Source organism: Panicum virgatum, chromosome 5K, assembly GCF_016808335.1.
Source record: "Panicum virgatum strain AP13 chromosome 5K, P.virgatum_v5, whole genome shotgun sequence".
In the NCBI taxonomy this organism is placed as follows: Eukaryota; Viridiplantae; Streptophyta; class Magnoliopsida; order Poales; family Poaceae; genus Panicum; species Panicum virgatum.
Window position 1 is genome coordinate 24864463 of NC_053140.1, and position 12204 is coordinate 24876666.

At 46.3% G+C, this 12204-nt stretch overlaps 1 non-coding gene across 1 annotated transcript; it reads right to left on the reverse strand.

Annotated features, from left to right (window-relative positions):
• Nucleotides 1–6567: 6567 nt before the first annotated feature.
• Nucleotides 6568–6674, reverse strand: LOC120710945. Its single transcript, XR_005690112.1, has one exon. It is a non-coding gene; the product is annotated as a small nucleolar RNA R71 (small nucleolar RNA).
• Nucleotides 6675–12204: the final 5530 nt, after the last annotated feature.

Here is a 12204-nt window from a genome sequence, read left to right on the forward strand (position 1 = left end):
TGGGAAAGTAGGCCGCTTGTGAGCCGCCTTTCTGAGAGATGATTTCGTGTACCTTTAGTTGAGATGCAATCTATGTTTTGCTCACCTTTTTGACTAGAACTGTACCTAGAGACGATAGGCCCTAGCTCCTTGGTTGTGTTATCTCATCTACGGTTGTGGGCGTGATGAACACTTATGCTTCATTCATATCTATCAAGTGTTTAGTTTATATGCAATCTTCGCTTCATGTTTAGGATAGGTTCAATAGATTAGATGGTAAACTCTAGTCGGTTCGCTTCCGATCCACGGATTGATAAACCTTGGGGGAGTACTCTAAGGGAAAAGATACCACGATCCATGCGCTTGCGGTACATAAATTGGGGCTCTAAGGAGTGTCAACAGTGTTTCAAGAGGCTACGCAAGCGACGGCTTGGGGGGAGCAAAGAAACCGATACGGGTCAAAGGTCGGAGATCCTAGAGTCATGGAAAGCTCTATGTTAAAGAGTGTCATTATTCAAGTAAAGAAAGTGACTTGTGAATCAAGTTGGATTTCACTCCTATGCAAATCAAAGATTCAAAGTCACTAGCTCAAAGCGGGTATGCTCAAAGAATGAAGATGTTGATGCCCTCAAAGTATTGAAGAATGGACGGCATGATCAAAATGTGAAACTCAAGTTGTGATTGTGGAAATTGTATATTTCATTTATACACTTGAGTATAGGTATGTCGTACTATCAAGAGGGATACAACATCAGTAGGTTTAGACAATACTAAAAGTGCTCAAATAGTCCCTAGAGAGAATAGCCAAAGTAAGAGAGTGCTAACTGCAGAAAACAGTGAGAGACTGGTCCAAGGGACCGGTCTGACCGGTCTGAGCAGGGTGAGCCTCCAACGGCTAGTTTTCAAAACAGACCGGTCTAGGGGACCAGTATGACCGGTCTAACACTGACAGGGCAATGGCTAGTTTTGTGAGAAGGGGTATTTATATTCCATGACTTCACCCTTTTGTTGCTGCTGATGCTAGAACATTTCAGAACATCTTGAGAGCCTTGTGAGCACTTGGAGAGTCCTCCCCAACCTCTCTTTGTGAGAGTTGCTTGATTCAAGGTGAATCTTTGAGTTGGGTTGAGTGAATCCATTCCTTGAGAGCCATTTGAGCGAGAGAGAAACATCCCGAGCTTTGAGCACTTGAAGTTGCGTCGGCCAACTCTATTGAAGCATTTGTTACTCTTGGAGCATCGGCTCCTAGACGGCTAGGCGTCGCCGGCTAGCTCCCAAGGTTGTGGTGAGCAGCGGCAAGTTTGTTGCGGCTTCGATCGTGTGCCAAGAGGGTGCATGGTCATATAGTGGAGAAGAGGAGATAGCTTGACCTTGGGGTCACTACGAGCTTCCTCAACGAAGAGTAGGATTCACACGTGGGTGCACAGGGTGAATCCGAACTTCGGTCAAACAAATTACCATGTCTTCATCGCATCATCTCTATTTCGGTTTGATTTACTTATCTTGCATTTATAGTTTTGAGTTTGAATTGTGCTTCCGCTCGATCTTCTTGGGTGTGCTCTACTTGTGTGTAGGGACTTGTTTATATTATTAGAAATACTCTGCAAGACACATATCCCAAGTTTCTTATAGGTTCAAGCTCGAGAGGGGACTTGTTCCTGCTGACTGGGTTGTCTGCCTGCATAGACCGGTCTGACCGGTCCAGGCAGTCCCAGTAGGGATTAAGCGCCAAATTTTGAAGAAACGCCTATTCACCCCCCTCTAGGCTACGACATCGCGTGATCAAGATCCTTTCAACGCTGGTTTGCATCCTAAACTCACACCTCCCTATTCAAATAAATTCTAATCTAGAATTTCAACTCCAAATCAAAATGCAAAGAAGGGCCTTGCACTCCATGCGCTTTCATGAATAAATTTGCATACTCTTTATTCCTTGCATTCTCTTTGGTTCTTGTGAACAATCTTTATCATAGGGAACCCATGCTATCTAAGTAACTGACGATTGTGATATGATTGGATGAATGGAACCATGCTCTTCTTTGCAAAGTACTTGGGATTTCTTTTCAGAAATAATAAGAAAAAAAGTGCAGTGGCTTGTCTCCTCAAATTACAAATTCCTGCCAAGGCCAAAGTTAGATTTTCATAATCAAACCCTCATATGCAGTTTGACTTTGCTTTGAGTTTTGTCAAATTCTTTGACCCTTGTTAGAGACTTGTCATACTCTCATGATCAAGATCACGTACACATCCACTCATATGCTATACTTCTACCATTGGAAGATAGCAATCATTTCCATCCACTCACAAAATAAAACTCCAAGTTCTATCATGTCTCTCTCTCCAAGGTTGCCATCAAGGATATGGGCTATACAAAAAGAAATAAAAGATGCATACCCAAAGAAGGTATGCCACATGCCCAAATGGCATGACAAAAAAAGAGAGAAAAGATGCATACCCAAAGAAGGTATGCCACATGTCCATAAGACATGTCGAAAAAAAGAGGAAAAAAATATAATATATATATAGCCTATGTCCAAGAAAAAAAATACAAAGAGAGAGATAGATCATCCAATGGAGTTCATCCACTATCCACCAAAAATATTAATCCACACACTTGCACCTCTTGATCAGGTTGTATGACTCGTTTCTGCTTGGATCTTGCTTTGACTTAACAATATAAGCAAAGCAAACATGCCTGTTTACCCCTACCCTGAGCTCCACATAAGCCTGACTAGATGGTAGGAGAAAAGAAGACAACAACTTTGCCTTGGTGAGGTTCTGAATCAAAAAGAGAGATTCGAGAGAATAATTTGAGGAGCAAGACTATGCTTTTGTTTTAAAAAATAAAACCCAAGTTCTTAAGCAGAAAGATCTAGGAACCTAAAGCCTGCTTCATTCCATTCTTCAATTACCCAAGAAAGCATGGTAGCCACTCAAAAGTTCACAGAAACTGGAAGAAGCTTGGAATAACTTGTATGCAGGTTATGTTCAAGGAGTGGCATCCGCCTTAGTCCTTCAAACTTTACTCGAGGACGAGCAAAGGGCTAAGTGTGGGGGTGTTGTTGATGGTCCTTAAGTGCTAAAATTAACCATCAACTCCTGCAGCTTTTCAGGATATTTAATCACCAAACTTAGATATAGGGCTTGTAACTAATAAATTCCACGAGTTTTGGTGAATTATCATCTGCAGGCACACATATCTGCAAAGCAGGGAAAACACAGGAGAATACACGATGAAATGCACAAAATACTGCTACCCAGAAATGCCACTTACAAGGATGGCCCACAAATCAGACGAAACCGGCACGGCAAGTAAGATGCACCCAAGGATCAACACCAAGGCCCACCTATCAGTTATCCAGAGGAAGATAGGCCTGAGGGAGCCCCATTTGGGCTCGGCCGATCCAATGGGTCACTCGACCCCCAAGTGGGCCTAAATGGGCCCAGCTTTCTCCTGCGGTCTCCCACAGCTCCCCTACGTCTACTCCGGACATGCAAAGTACCACCTCATGAGTCTAACCGCGGATCCACCCATGGAGAGGCTACATAAGGAGGAGGAGAGACCCCTCTCAACACACACACACACACCATTTTCATATGTGAAGGAGAAGAGTAGAGAGGCTCCACCTCTTTGTATCATTAGCCTAGGGAGTGTGTGAGGAAGGAGTACGGAGAAGAGTCGGACTTGTTGATGTCTCTTCAGCTATGTACCTCTACGGATATGGTACAGTTGGAGTACACATCCGGCTTCTTCTATTTGGTGAGTTCTAGTTAAGTTATTCTTTTGTTCTCATTCATTCGCGGGTTCATCGTCCGTTCTCGTAGCGGATACTCTAGAAGAGGGCCCCTGATAAAGACAGGATAACCATGCGCAACTCTAGAGTAATAGTCGAAGGCATAGGCGTGGTGTCTGGGCCTTAGATTACCATTGTTTGTCTCGTACTCAGCTGGTGACAGCCCTATCCGTCCGCTACAGAGACAGTCTGCGTGGTTAGTGCACTCCCCCCCCCGCCTGGGTACGACATAGAGAGATACTGGAGGTCCCTGGCAGACCAGGGTCAGATCGGTGCCTGAAGTGAGCGAGTGAAAACATTAGTGTATCTTCCCTTGAACCCATTGTTAGATCAGAGCCACACTACCCTAAGGTCTCTCTATCTCTTATCTTCTTTGGGGTAATCTAGTTAGAAGATAGTTACACATCCGTTCCTCGTGAAAAATACGATACCCTGAATACTCCTGAGTGAAGTGCTACAACGGTATTTCCGTGCGCTTGCGGACTTCTCTGTAAAAGTTAAGAAATACCAACAAGCATTTTTGGCACCGTTGCTGGGGAACGGTTGCTATAGTTATCTTCGAACCTAGTTTTCCCGTGTGTCTTTTCTTTTACCTTTTCTTTTCTTTTATCCTTGTACCATGTCATCCTCTTCTGTCCACCAACTCTCTACCTCTGAGGATGAGTTCTCAGAGCCATTAATCTCTTCAAGACCTTTCACGACTTCTGGCTATGAACTCCATCCTCGCATCATTGCCATGGTTCGGGCACAAATCTTCTCTAGTTTAGAAACCAAAGATCCTGACCTTCATTTGCAAGTGTTTGAGGAACTGTGTTCGTGCTTGGTAATACCAGGCATATCACAGGAAACCTTGAGGTGGAAGTTGTTCCCTTTCTCTCTTGTGGGGAAGGCGGAACAATGGTACACTCACAACGTGAGGGGTATGATCCAAGATTGGAAAGAGCTTCGAGATGACTTCTGCCTCTCGTTTTCTTCTTCAGCCCATACAGCCTCTCTCCGAAGTGAAATCCTTGCATTTGAATAATTAGAGAAGGAGAGCATAGGCGCAGCATGGGCAAAATTCTCACACCATTTAGCAACATGCCCAGACTGGTCTATACCCGAAGATGTATCCTTGCACATCTTTTACACGGGTTTAGACATAGACTCAGCCGACGATCTCGATATTGCCGCTGGAGGTTCGTTTGTAATACACACCATTGGAGCTCATTTTCTCTCACTTTTCTAGAGTATGTTAGTAGTTTGGGAGTTAGAGTTGAGTTGAGCTTGCTCGGGACTCCGAAGTCATCGAAAGTCTGGTATAGCTCTTGTATCCTTCTTTCGACTTTATTAATATAAGTTATCTTCTCTACTTTTCTGAGTCAGCTTTACTTTCCACATTCCTTTATCCTCTCGTGTCTGAGTATTCAGCTCAAATACGGATGTTGTATCCTTTAGCTTAGGCTAAGTTATCTCTCTGATAGTCAGGATTCTATCTTACGGGTTTTCTCGCCTGGACTAGAGTATCTCAAGTTAGTACTCTCGGTTGAGGGGGATTTCTCTCGAAGGCCTCAAGAAAAATCCTAACACCAAGTGCAGACGTGGTGTCTGAGCTTAGTGTTAGCTAGAAAGTGTGTTCCACCCCACGGAACCGTTGTGGTAGGCGGCAGGTGGTGACAGCCCTGTCCGTCCCTCGTAGTCCACCATGTTCGGGTGCTTTCATAGCAGTAGTGCCGACTGCCGTTGGACTCCCTTCTCATCCCAGTCTGAGTCCTTCCCTGAGGCCGCCGAAGTAAGCTCTGCTATCCCGAAGATTAGTTAGATAGTTTGTCTGATCTAGAGAGCCTAGCTCGATAGTTCAGAAGTGTATCAGGTGTCTTATCTCGCTCGTTGTCCTCCCAGCTGCTACCTCTCTAAGGAGTTGAGCCTTCGTGTGTCACTCGGTCATAGACTAGCCATTTATCCTATCCTTATATCTGGCTTACCCCCGTCTAGTTAGTCGGTTGATTAAGCTAGTACGGTTTTTCATTCGATTTATGATACCTTTTACCATAGTGCTTCACTGAGGAAAAATACGATACCCTGGAATACTCCAAGGTGAAGTGCTACAACAGTGATTCTGTGCACTTGCGGAATTAATATTCTATTGGGCATAAGAAACGCCAACAAGCATTTCTGGCGCCGTTGTCGGGAAAGCAATTGGCTAAAGATATTGTAAATAGTTTGATACACTTTACTAGTTTGTCACCGCTAATCTTAGCGGGCTTACCATTGCTCTCTCTATCTTCTGATTGATGCAGAGTAGTGCATGACCGGTTTCGACCTACCAAATAACTTCAACCTAAATCCAGAAAGAATTGGGAGAATTGTGAGATGCCGCGTCGTCCCACCTCAGAAAAGACTCACTTGGCCCATCAGTTCTCCATCCACTTCAGCCTCATCACCCATGGCTCAGAAGACTCTTCATCAGTTCTCAGCCCCTTCCAATAGCCACATCCTTACTGGATTGAACCAAGACCAAGCCGGCAATGACAGCTTTGAGCTGAAAACTAGACTGGTAAACATGGTTCAAGCAAGTCCATTCTATGGAAAGGCATTCGAGGATACCAATGCCCATCTCCAGAACTTTCTGGAGGTGAGTAACACTATCAACCCCAAAGAAACTATGATGGATATCGTCCGCCTTCGGCTATTCCCATTCTCACTTCTCGGGAAGGCCAAGACGTGGTTTTACTCCAACAAGGAGGCTTTCACGACATGGAAAGCCTGTTCAAATGCATTCCTGGCCAAATACTTCCCAGTGGGCAAGACAAATGCCCTCCAGAACAGAATCTCCGGTATCCAGCAACTACCGGATGAGACAATCCCAGAGGCCTGGGAGTGTCTGCAGGAGTACATACAAGCATGCCCACACCATGGCTTGGAAGAATGGCTGATTATTCAGAACTTCTTCCACGGCTTGAATCACCACGTAGATGCAGCAGCAGGTGGTTCCTTCCTCTCCCTCGATGTTGCGGGAGCGAAGACGCTGATAGACAAGATAGCCTCCAATCAGAGTTGGAGAGGTGACAAGCAGCCGGCCCGTCCAAGGGGCGTGCACCAGATTGACAGTGTCGACATGCTGGCTGCCAAGATGGATCTTCTGATGAAGAAACTGGAATCTCCACACAAGGAGGTAAACCAGGTCTCCGAGTCTCGAATGACATGTGAAACATGTGGCGAGACTGGGCACTCGGGCACCTCGTGCCCCCAAACTCAAGAGGACGCGAACTTCGTTGGCACCAAGAACAACAATCCCAACTCGGGATTCCGTCCTCAGCAATGTTGGAACTCAAAGCCCAACCTCCCTTTCGGTAATCAGCAAGGTATGAATTTTAATAACAATTTTCAGCCTACTTTAAAAGACCTAGTGTAAGGCCAGAAGCAGATAAATGACAATATTAGCAAGAAGTTTCTTGCTAATGACAAGATTTTGGAGTCTTTGGCCGCACAACTAGAGGGCTTTAACTCTGTTCTTAAAAACCAGCTGAGCTTCAACAAAATGATAGAAACTCAAGTAGCTCAACTAGCCTTATCTTGTCCTAACACTAACACAGGGAAACTGCCCGGGCAAACGGAAGTTCCCTCGAAAGAAAATGTTAATGCGGTGACTACGCATGGTGGTAAGTCCACACGGTAGCCACCTTTCCCACAGGATGCAGGAACTCGGCGGAAAGCCGCATCCGCCAGCCATACCGATGCTGAAGACGAAGAGCAGGAGGAGGCTGTCGACTCCAACATATTTGCAACCCAGGAAGACCTTGTGGAACCCCCTAGAATTTCACGGGATTACCACGACACAACTGCATTACTGTTTTCGGAGCGGATAAGGAAGTCGGTGGCCGACGAACAATTCAACAAGTTCGTCGAGGTAATAAAGAAGCTATATGTTGATATACCACATCTTGATGCTATGCAGGTGCCCACGTATGCCAAGTATGTCAAAGATATTCTTGGAAATAAGAGAGCATTGCCCACTATTGGCACCTACCAACGTCACCACCAGGAAAGCAGCGATGACGCTCGCAGATGCCAATTTGGGGTGGTAGTATTTCATGAACCACAAATAAATCCGCAAGCGCACGGAATACCGCTGTAGCATTTTACCCGGGAGTATACCGGGGTGTCATTTATATTTCCGCAGGGAAGGTGGTGAGTGAAGAGATATAGACTAGTTGATGAACTTTATCTAGATTGGATATTCTGATTCATAAACAGGGGTAAGATATATGACATGGTAGGAGGTAGTGTGATACACACACAAACTACCCTCTGGATAAATAAATAAAAGAAAATATAAAAGATGCTCTAGGCCGGGAGCAAGGCAGAAGTTAGAGCTCGAGTCAACTGTGCTAGGCTAGCTATATCTATGCCATCTTTTGGTTAGATCGTCAAAGATTAAACTACACAACAGGGAGACCGCTATCGAAGCAATGGGAGGAGCCCGTACACCCCGGTGGCTTTATGTACCTCCTACCCCCATACCGAACGTGGAGGATTACTCAGCTCGGACAGGGCTATCACCACCTGCCGGCTACCTCTACAAACCGTGGGTATAGTTGACATCCAGCAACTCTTAGCTAATCTAGACACCATGTCTACACTAGTAAGCGATACTCTAGTGTTCCGCGCAGAGCCCCCACCCTCCGGATGGACACACCTCACACTAGAGCAAACATATGAATATTGGAGCTGTTGATAGAGTTCTAAGCACGATATTTGTTGACGCTCACTAGCGGCCATTTCTGAGCGTCAATATTGCCATAATAAATGGATGGAGTTGCATTTCTTACACTTGTGCCACTAATAAATCACTGAATTCCACATGTCCCTCTAGATTTCTATGAGTGCAGGCTTTAGCTGAAAATGGAGAGCAATCATACCCTTTTGGCCAAGGGGCAAACACCGACTAACCAGACATCGCCACACATGGATCAAAAGGCCACCAGAGAAGAAATTCAGCAGAACAAGGGCCCAAACCACAAATATTAACAAGTGGACACCAGAAGCAGCCCAACCCAAAAAGGAGAAGGTCGGTGGGCCCACTGGGAAGCTGGCTGCCCTACCAGGCCGGCCGACCTGCCGATGGGCCCCACTGCCTCAAGTCTTCGACGTGGCAGCGCCTCATTGGATGGTGAAGTCAGTTCAAGGTGGTTCATGCACAATTCTCGGACGAGGAGAGGGTGGCTCCCCTCTATATATATATGAGGGGAGGGGCTCCATTTCAAGACAACACACAATCTCAAGCCAACACATATCATTCAAGCTACTCTTTCAAGATGTAGTTCATCTTCTCTTGTAGAGGTCTTAGGACTATAGGAGTTTGGCTTCGAGTCGTAGTTCTTGATCTTAGAGTCTTCATGGAGAGTCTGGTATGCCTTTTACCTTATCTTTATGTAATTCTCTGAGTCTGGTATGCCTTTTACCTTATTCTATTCAGTACTTTGGTTCATATGCTTTGTTGTGTACGTGATCTTTCTTATGAGTTATGATTGTCTTGAGTGATTCATATGCATAGACTAGTTCGTGTATCATGGTTTTGTTTCATCTTCCTTAATTGGGCGCTCTAGAACTAAGGCCCCGGATAGACAAGGGTGTCCTTGCGCAAGGCTAGAGTGGTGATCGTTAGCACAGGTGTGGTGCTTGGGTTGATGACCATGTTTGAATGCGACTCTATCCCACGGTTTGTAGAGGTAGCCGGCAGGTGGTGACAGCCCTGTCCGAGCCCGAGTAATCCTCCACGTTCGGGTAGAGGAGTAGGAGGTACATAAAGCCGTCGGATGTTCAGGCTCCTCCTGTTCATCTGGATGCGGTCTCCCTAGTCCATTGATTAGGCTTTTCTTTTGTGTATGAACGACTCAGTTCAGTTTGCTCATGAGAGTACAATAGATTATGGCTCTAGTTCCCCTTGATCTTGCTCTTTCCTCTCCGATGTCCTAGGCATATTATCTAGTTGTGCTTGTGTGATCACTACCCCCTTTACCTTGAATATTATTCCCCTGTTCGAATCATTGACATTAATCCATAGTGATTCCTCCTAACTTAACTAAATTCTATACACCGTCGCCTTCCCTGCGGAAATATAAATGACACCCTGGGTTACTCTCGGGTAAAATGCTACGGCGGTACTTCGTGCGCTTGCGGATTTATTCGTGGCCCATGAATTACCTACCACCCCGTTGATGTCTGCGGACGCCATCGCTGATTCCCAGTGGTGACGTTGGTAGGCGTCAACAATATGTTAACCATCGCAAGCATAGGGTGATCATGCAATACAAGCATTGAACAATAACGCAACTAGATCAAGAAGCATATATCCGATAACTCAGAATATACTTCAAGCAGATATCGGTAACCATTGTCTAATTCTATTACAAACAACTGAATATTACAAGAGAGAGCTAGAGATGAACCCATACCAGAACTCTCGAGCAACTCCAGCGACTCGAAGACTCCTAGACTTCTCCTAAACTCCACTAAGCCTAAAGACTAAGCAAGAGGTGAGTGAGGTGTGGTGTGGTGTTAGTGTGTGTGTGTCCAATTCTCCACCCCTCCCCCTTGTATTTATAGCAGGGAGCCGTGGGGTGAAACCTGCAGAACCGACCTAGGGGACCTATGAGGAGGCGACACGTGGCTTGGATGAGGTGGTGGGGCCCACGGGCCAGGTCGGCCGACCAGGTAGGTCGGTCAGCCTGCTCGAGGCGCCAACCGCCCCCAGCTTCGTCCAGCAGGCTGTTCTGGGCCTCCTTGTCCTAACCCTATTGGTCTTGGCCTATCTTGAGTGGTCTGAACTGGGTTCTTGGGCTACACTTGGTCCATTTGAGCCTGAATCGTCGCTTTGATATTTTCTTTGATTTTATGTCGGGCCAAAGTGTGCTTGCAACCTGCATATTAGCTCAAAAACACAACTTGCATTTTCTAGAAGGTGAAGCGTGGTTTATGGACTTTATTGGATAAAGATGCGTGTAAGAAATACAAACTCTCATGATTTTCTGATCAAGTTGATGCCTAGAAATGATCGTTAGTGAGTGTCAACACCCACCACCGAGGTCGTGCAGTTAACAGAAGAGTGTAGCACTGCTATACTCAATCCTCTCCTAGTGAAGAAGAAGGACCCAGGCTGCCCAACCATCACATGCTCAATCGGAACTCAGCATTTCTCAAATGCTCTATGCGACTTGGGAGCAACTGTCAGCGTCATGCCCAAGGTAGTTTATGACCACCTTAACCGTCATGCGCTTGCCCCTACTGCCATGTGTTTGCAGCTAGCAGACCAATCGGTTCGCTACCCGGCGGGAGTAGCGGAAAACATTCCGGTTAAAATCCAAAATTTCCTATTTCCCGTCGACTTCGTCGTCCTCGACATGGAGGTCGACACCGAGACACCTCTCATCCTGGGGAGGGCGTTCTTGAGCATAGCAAACGCAAGTATTGATGTGGGAGCCGGAGAAATCCAGCTCAACATCAACGGTCAGAAGGAGACGTTCGCCTTCAAACCGAAGGTCGAACAATGTTCTCAAGTCAAGGCAATCAACCGGAAGAAGAAATCCAAGAAGGAGCCGGTGAAGCAATCCATCCCACCTATTGAAGCCCTCATTGAGTACATAGAAAGTCTACGGATTTAGGAGGAAGCGAAGCAAATCAAGCTTCACAACTACAGAAACGCGAGACAAAGGATCCAATGTAAGAAATTTTTGGAATCGGAAAAGAAAGAGGTCAAAGCAACACCCACACCCAAGAAAGTGTGGCGGAAGAAAGTGTCGTCATCAGGAACTCCATCCAGCGACGACAAACGAACCAAAGGTATGGAGAGTCCCGCTCCGGACTCAAAACTCGAGCCCGCACCAAGAAGTTCATGGTATGTATCCATCATTGCATTGCATATAGGATAGTTCAAATTTCCTTGCATAATTTTTCGTTTCATCCTTGCATAAGCATGTTTGTTTTGAACCAAAGCATATTTGAATTTCGAAACTCTGCATTCAAAAGAACTTCACAAAAATTTTGAAAATTTTCAGCCACATGTTAGAACGGCCGACCCCACCTAGGCTTGCCGGACCCACTCTATCTCATCTGGCCAGGAGGAGCAGGGAATGGGGAGCATTGCGTGCACATGGAGCAAAGGAAAGAGAGGAGCACTGAACGTGCCAGGAGCAGGCCGTTCAGCCCCATGCAGGCCGGCCGGCCTCCCTGCAGCACTCACGTCCCGTCACCACCAACCGGTGCACGTTCCCTTGAAAGTCTAAGGCATAGACCTTCGTCGTGGCACGCTCGACGCCGTTGGAGGCTGGCCGGCCTCACCTAGGCCGGTCGGCCTGGCCTCTGCGCGCGACTATAAAACCCGATGACGGCGACGCCCCTCGACGCACCACATGCTCAGTTTTGCATGCCCCAGCCTGATCATGAGCATCTC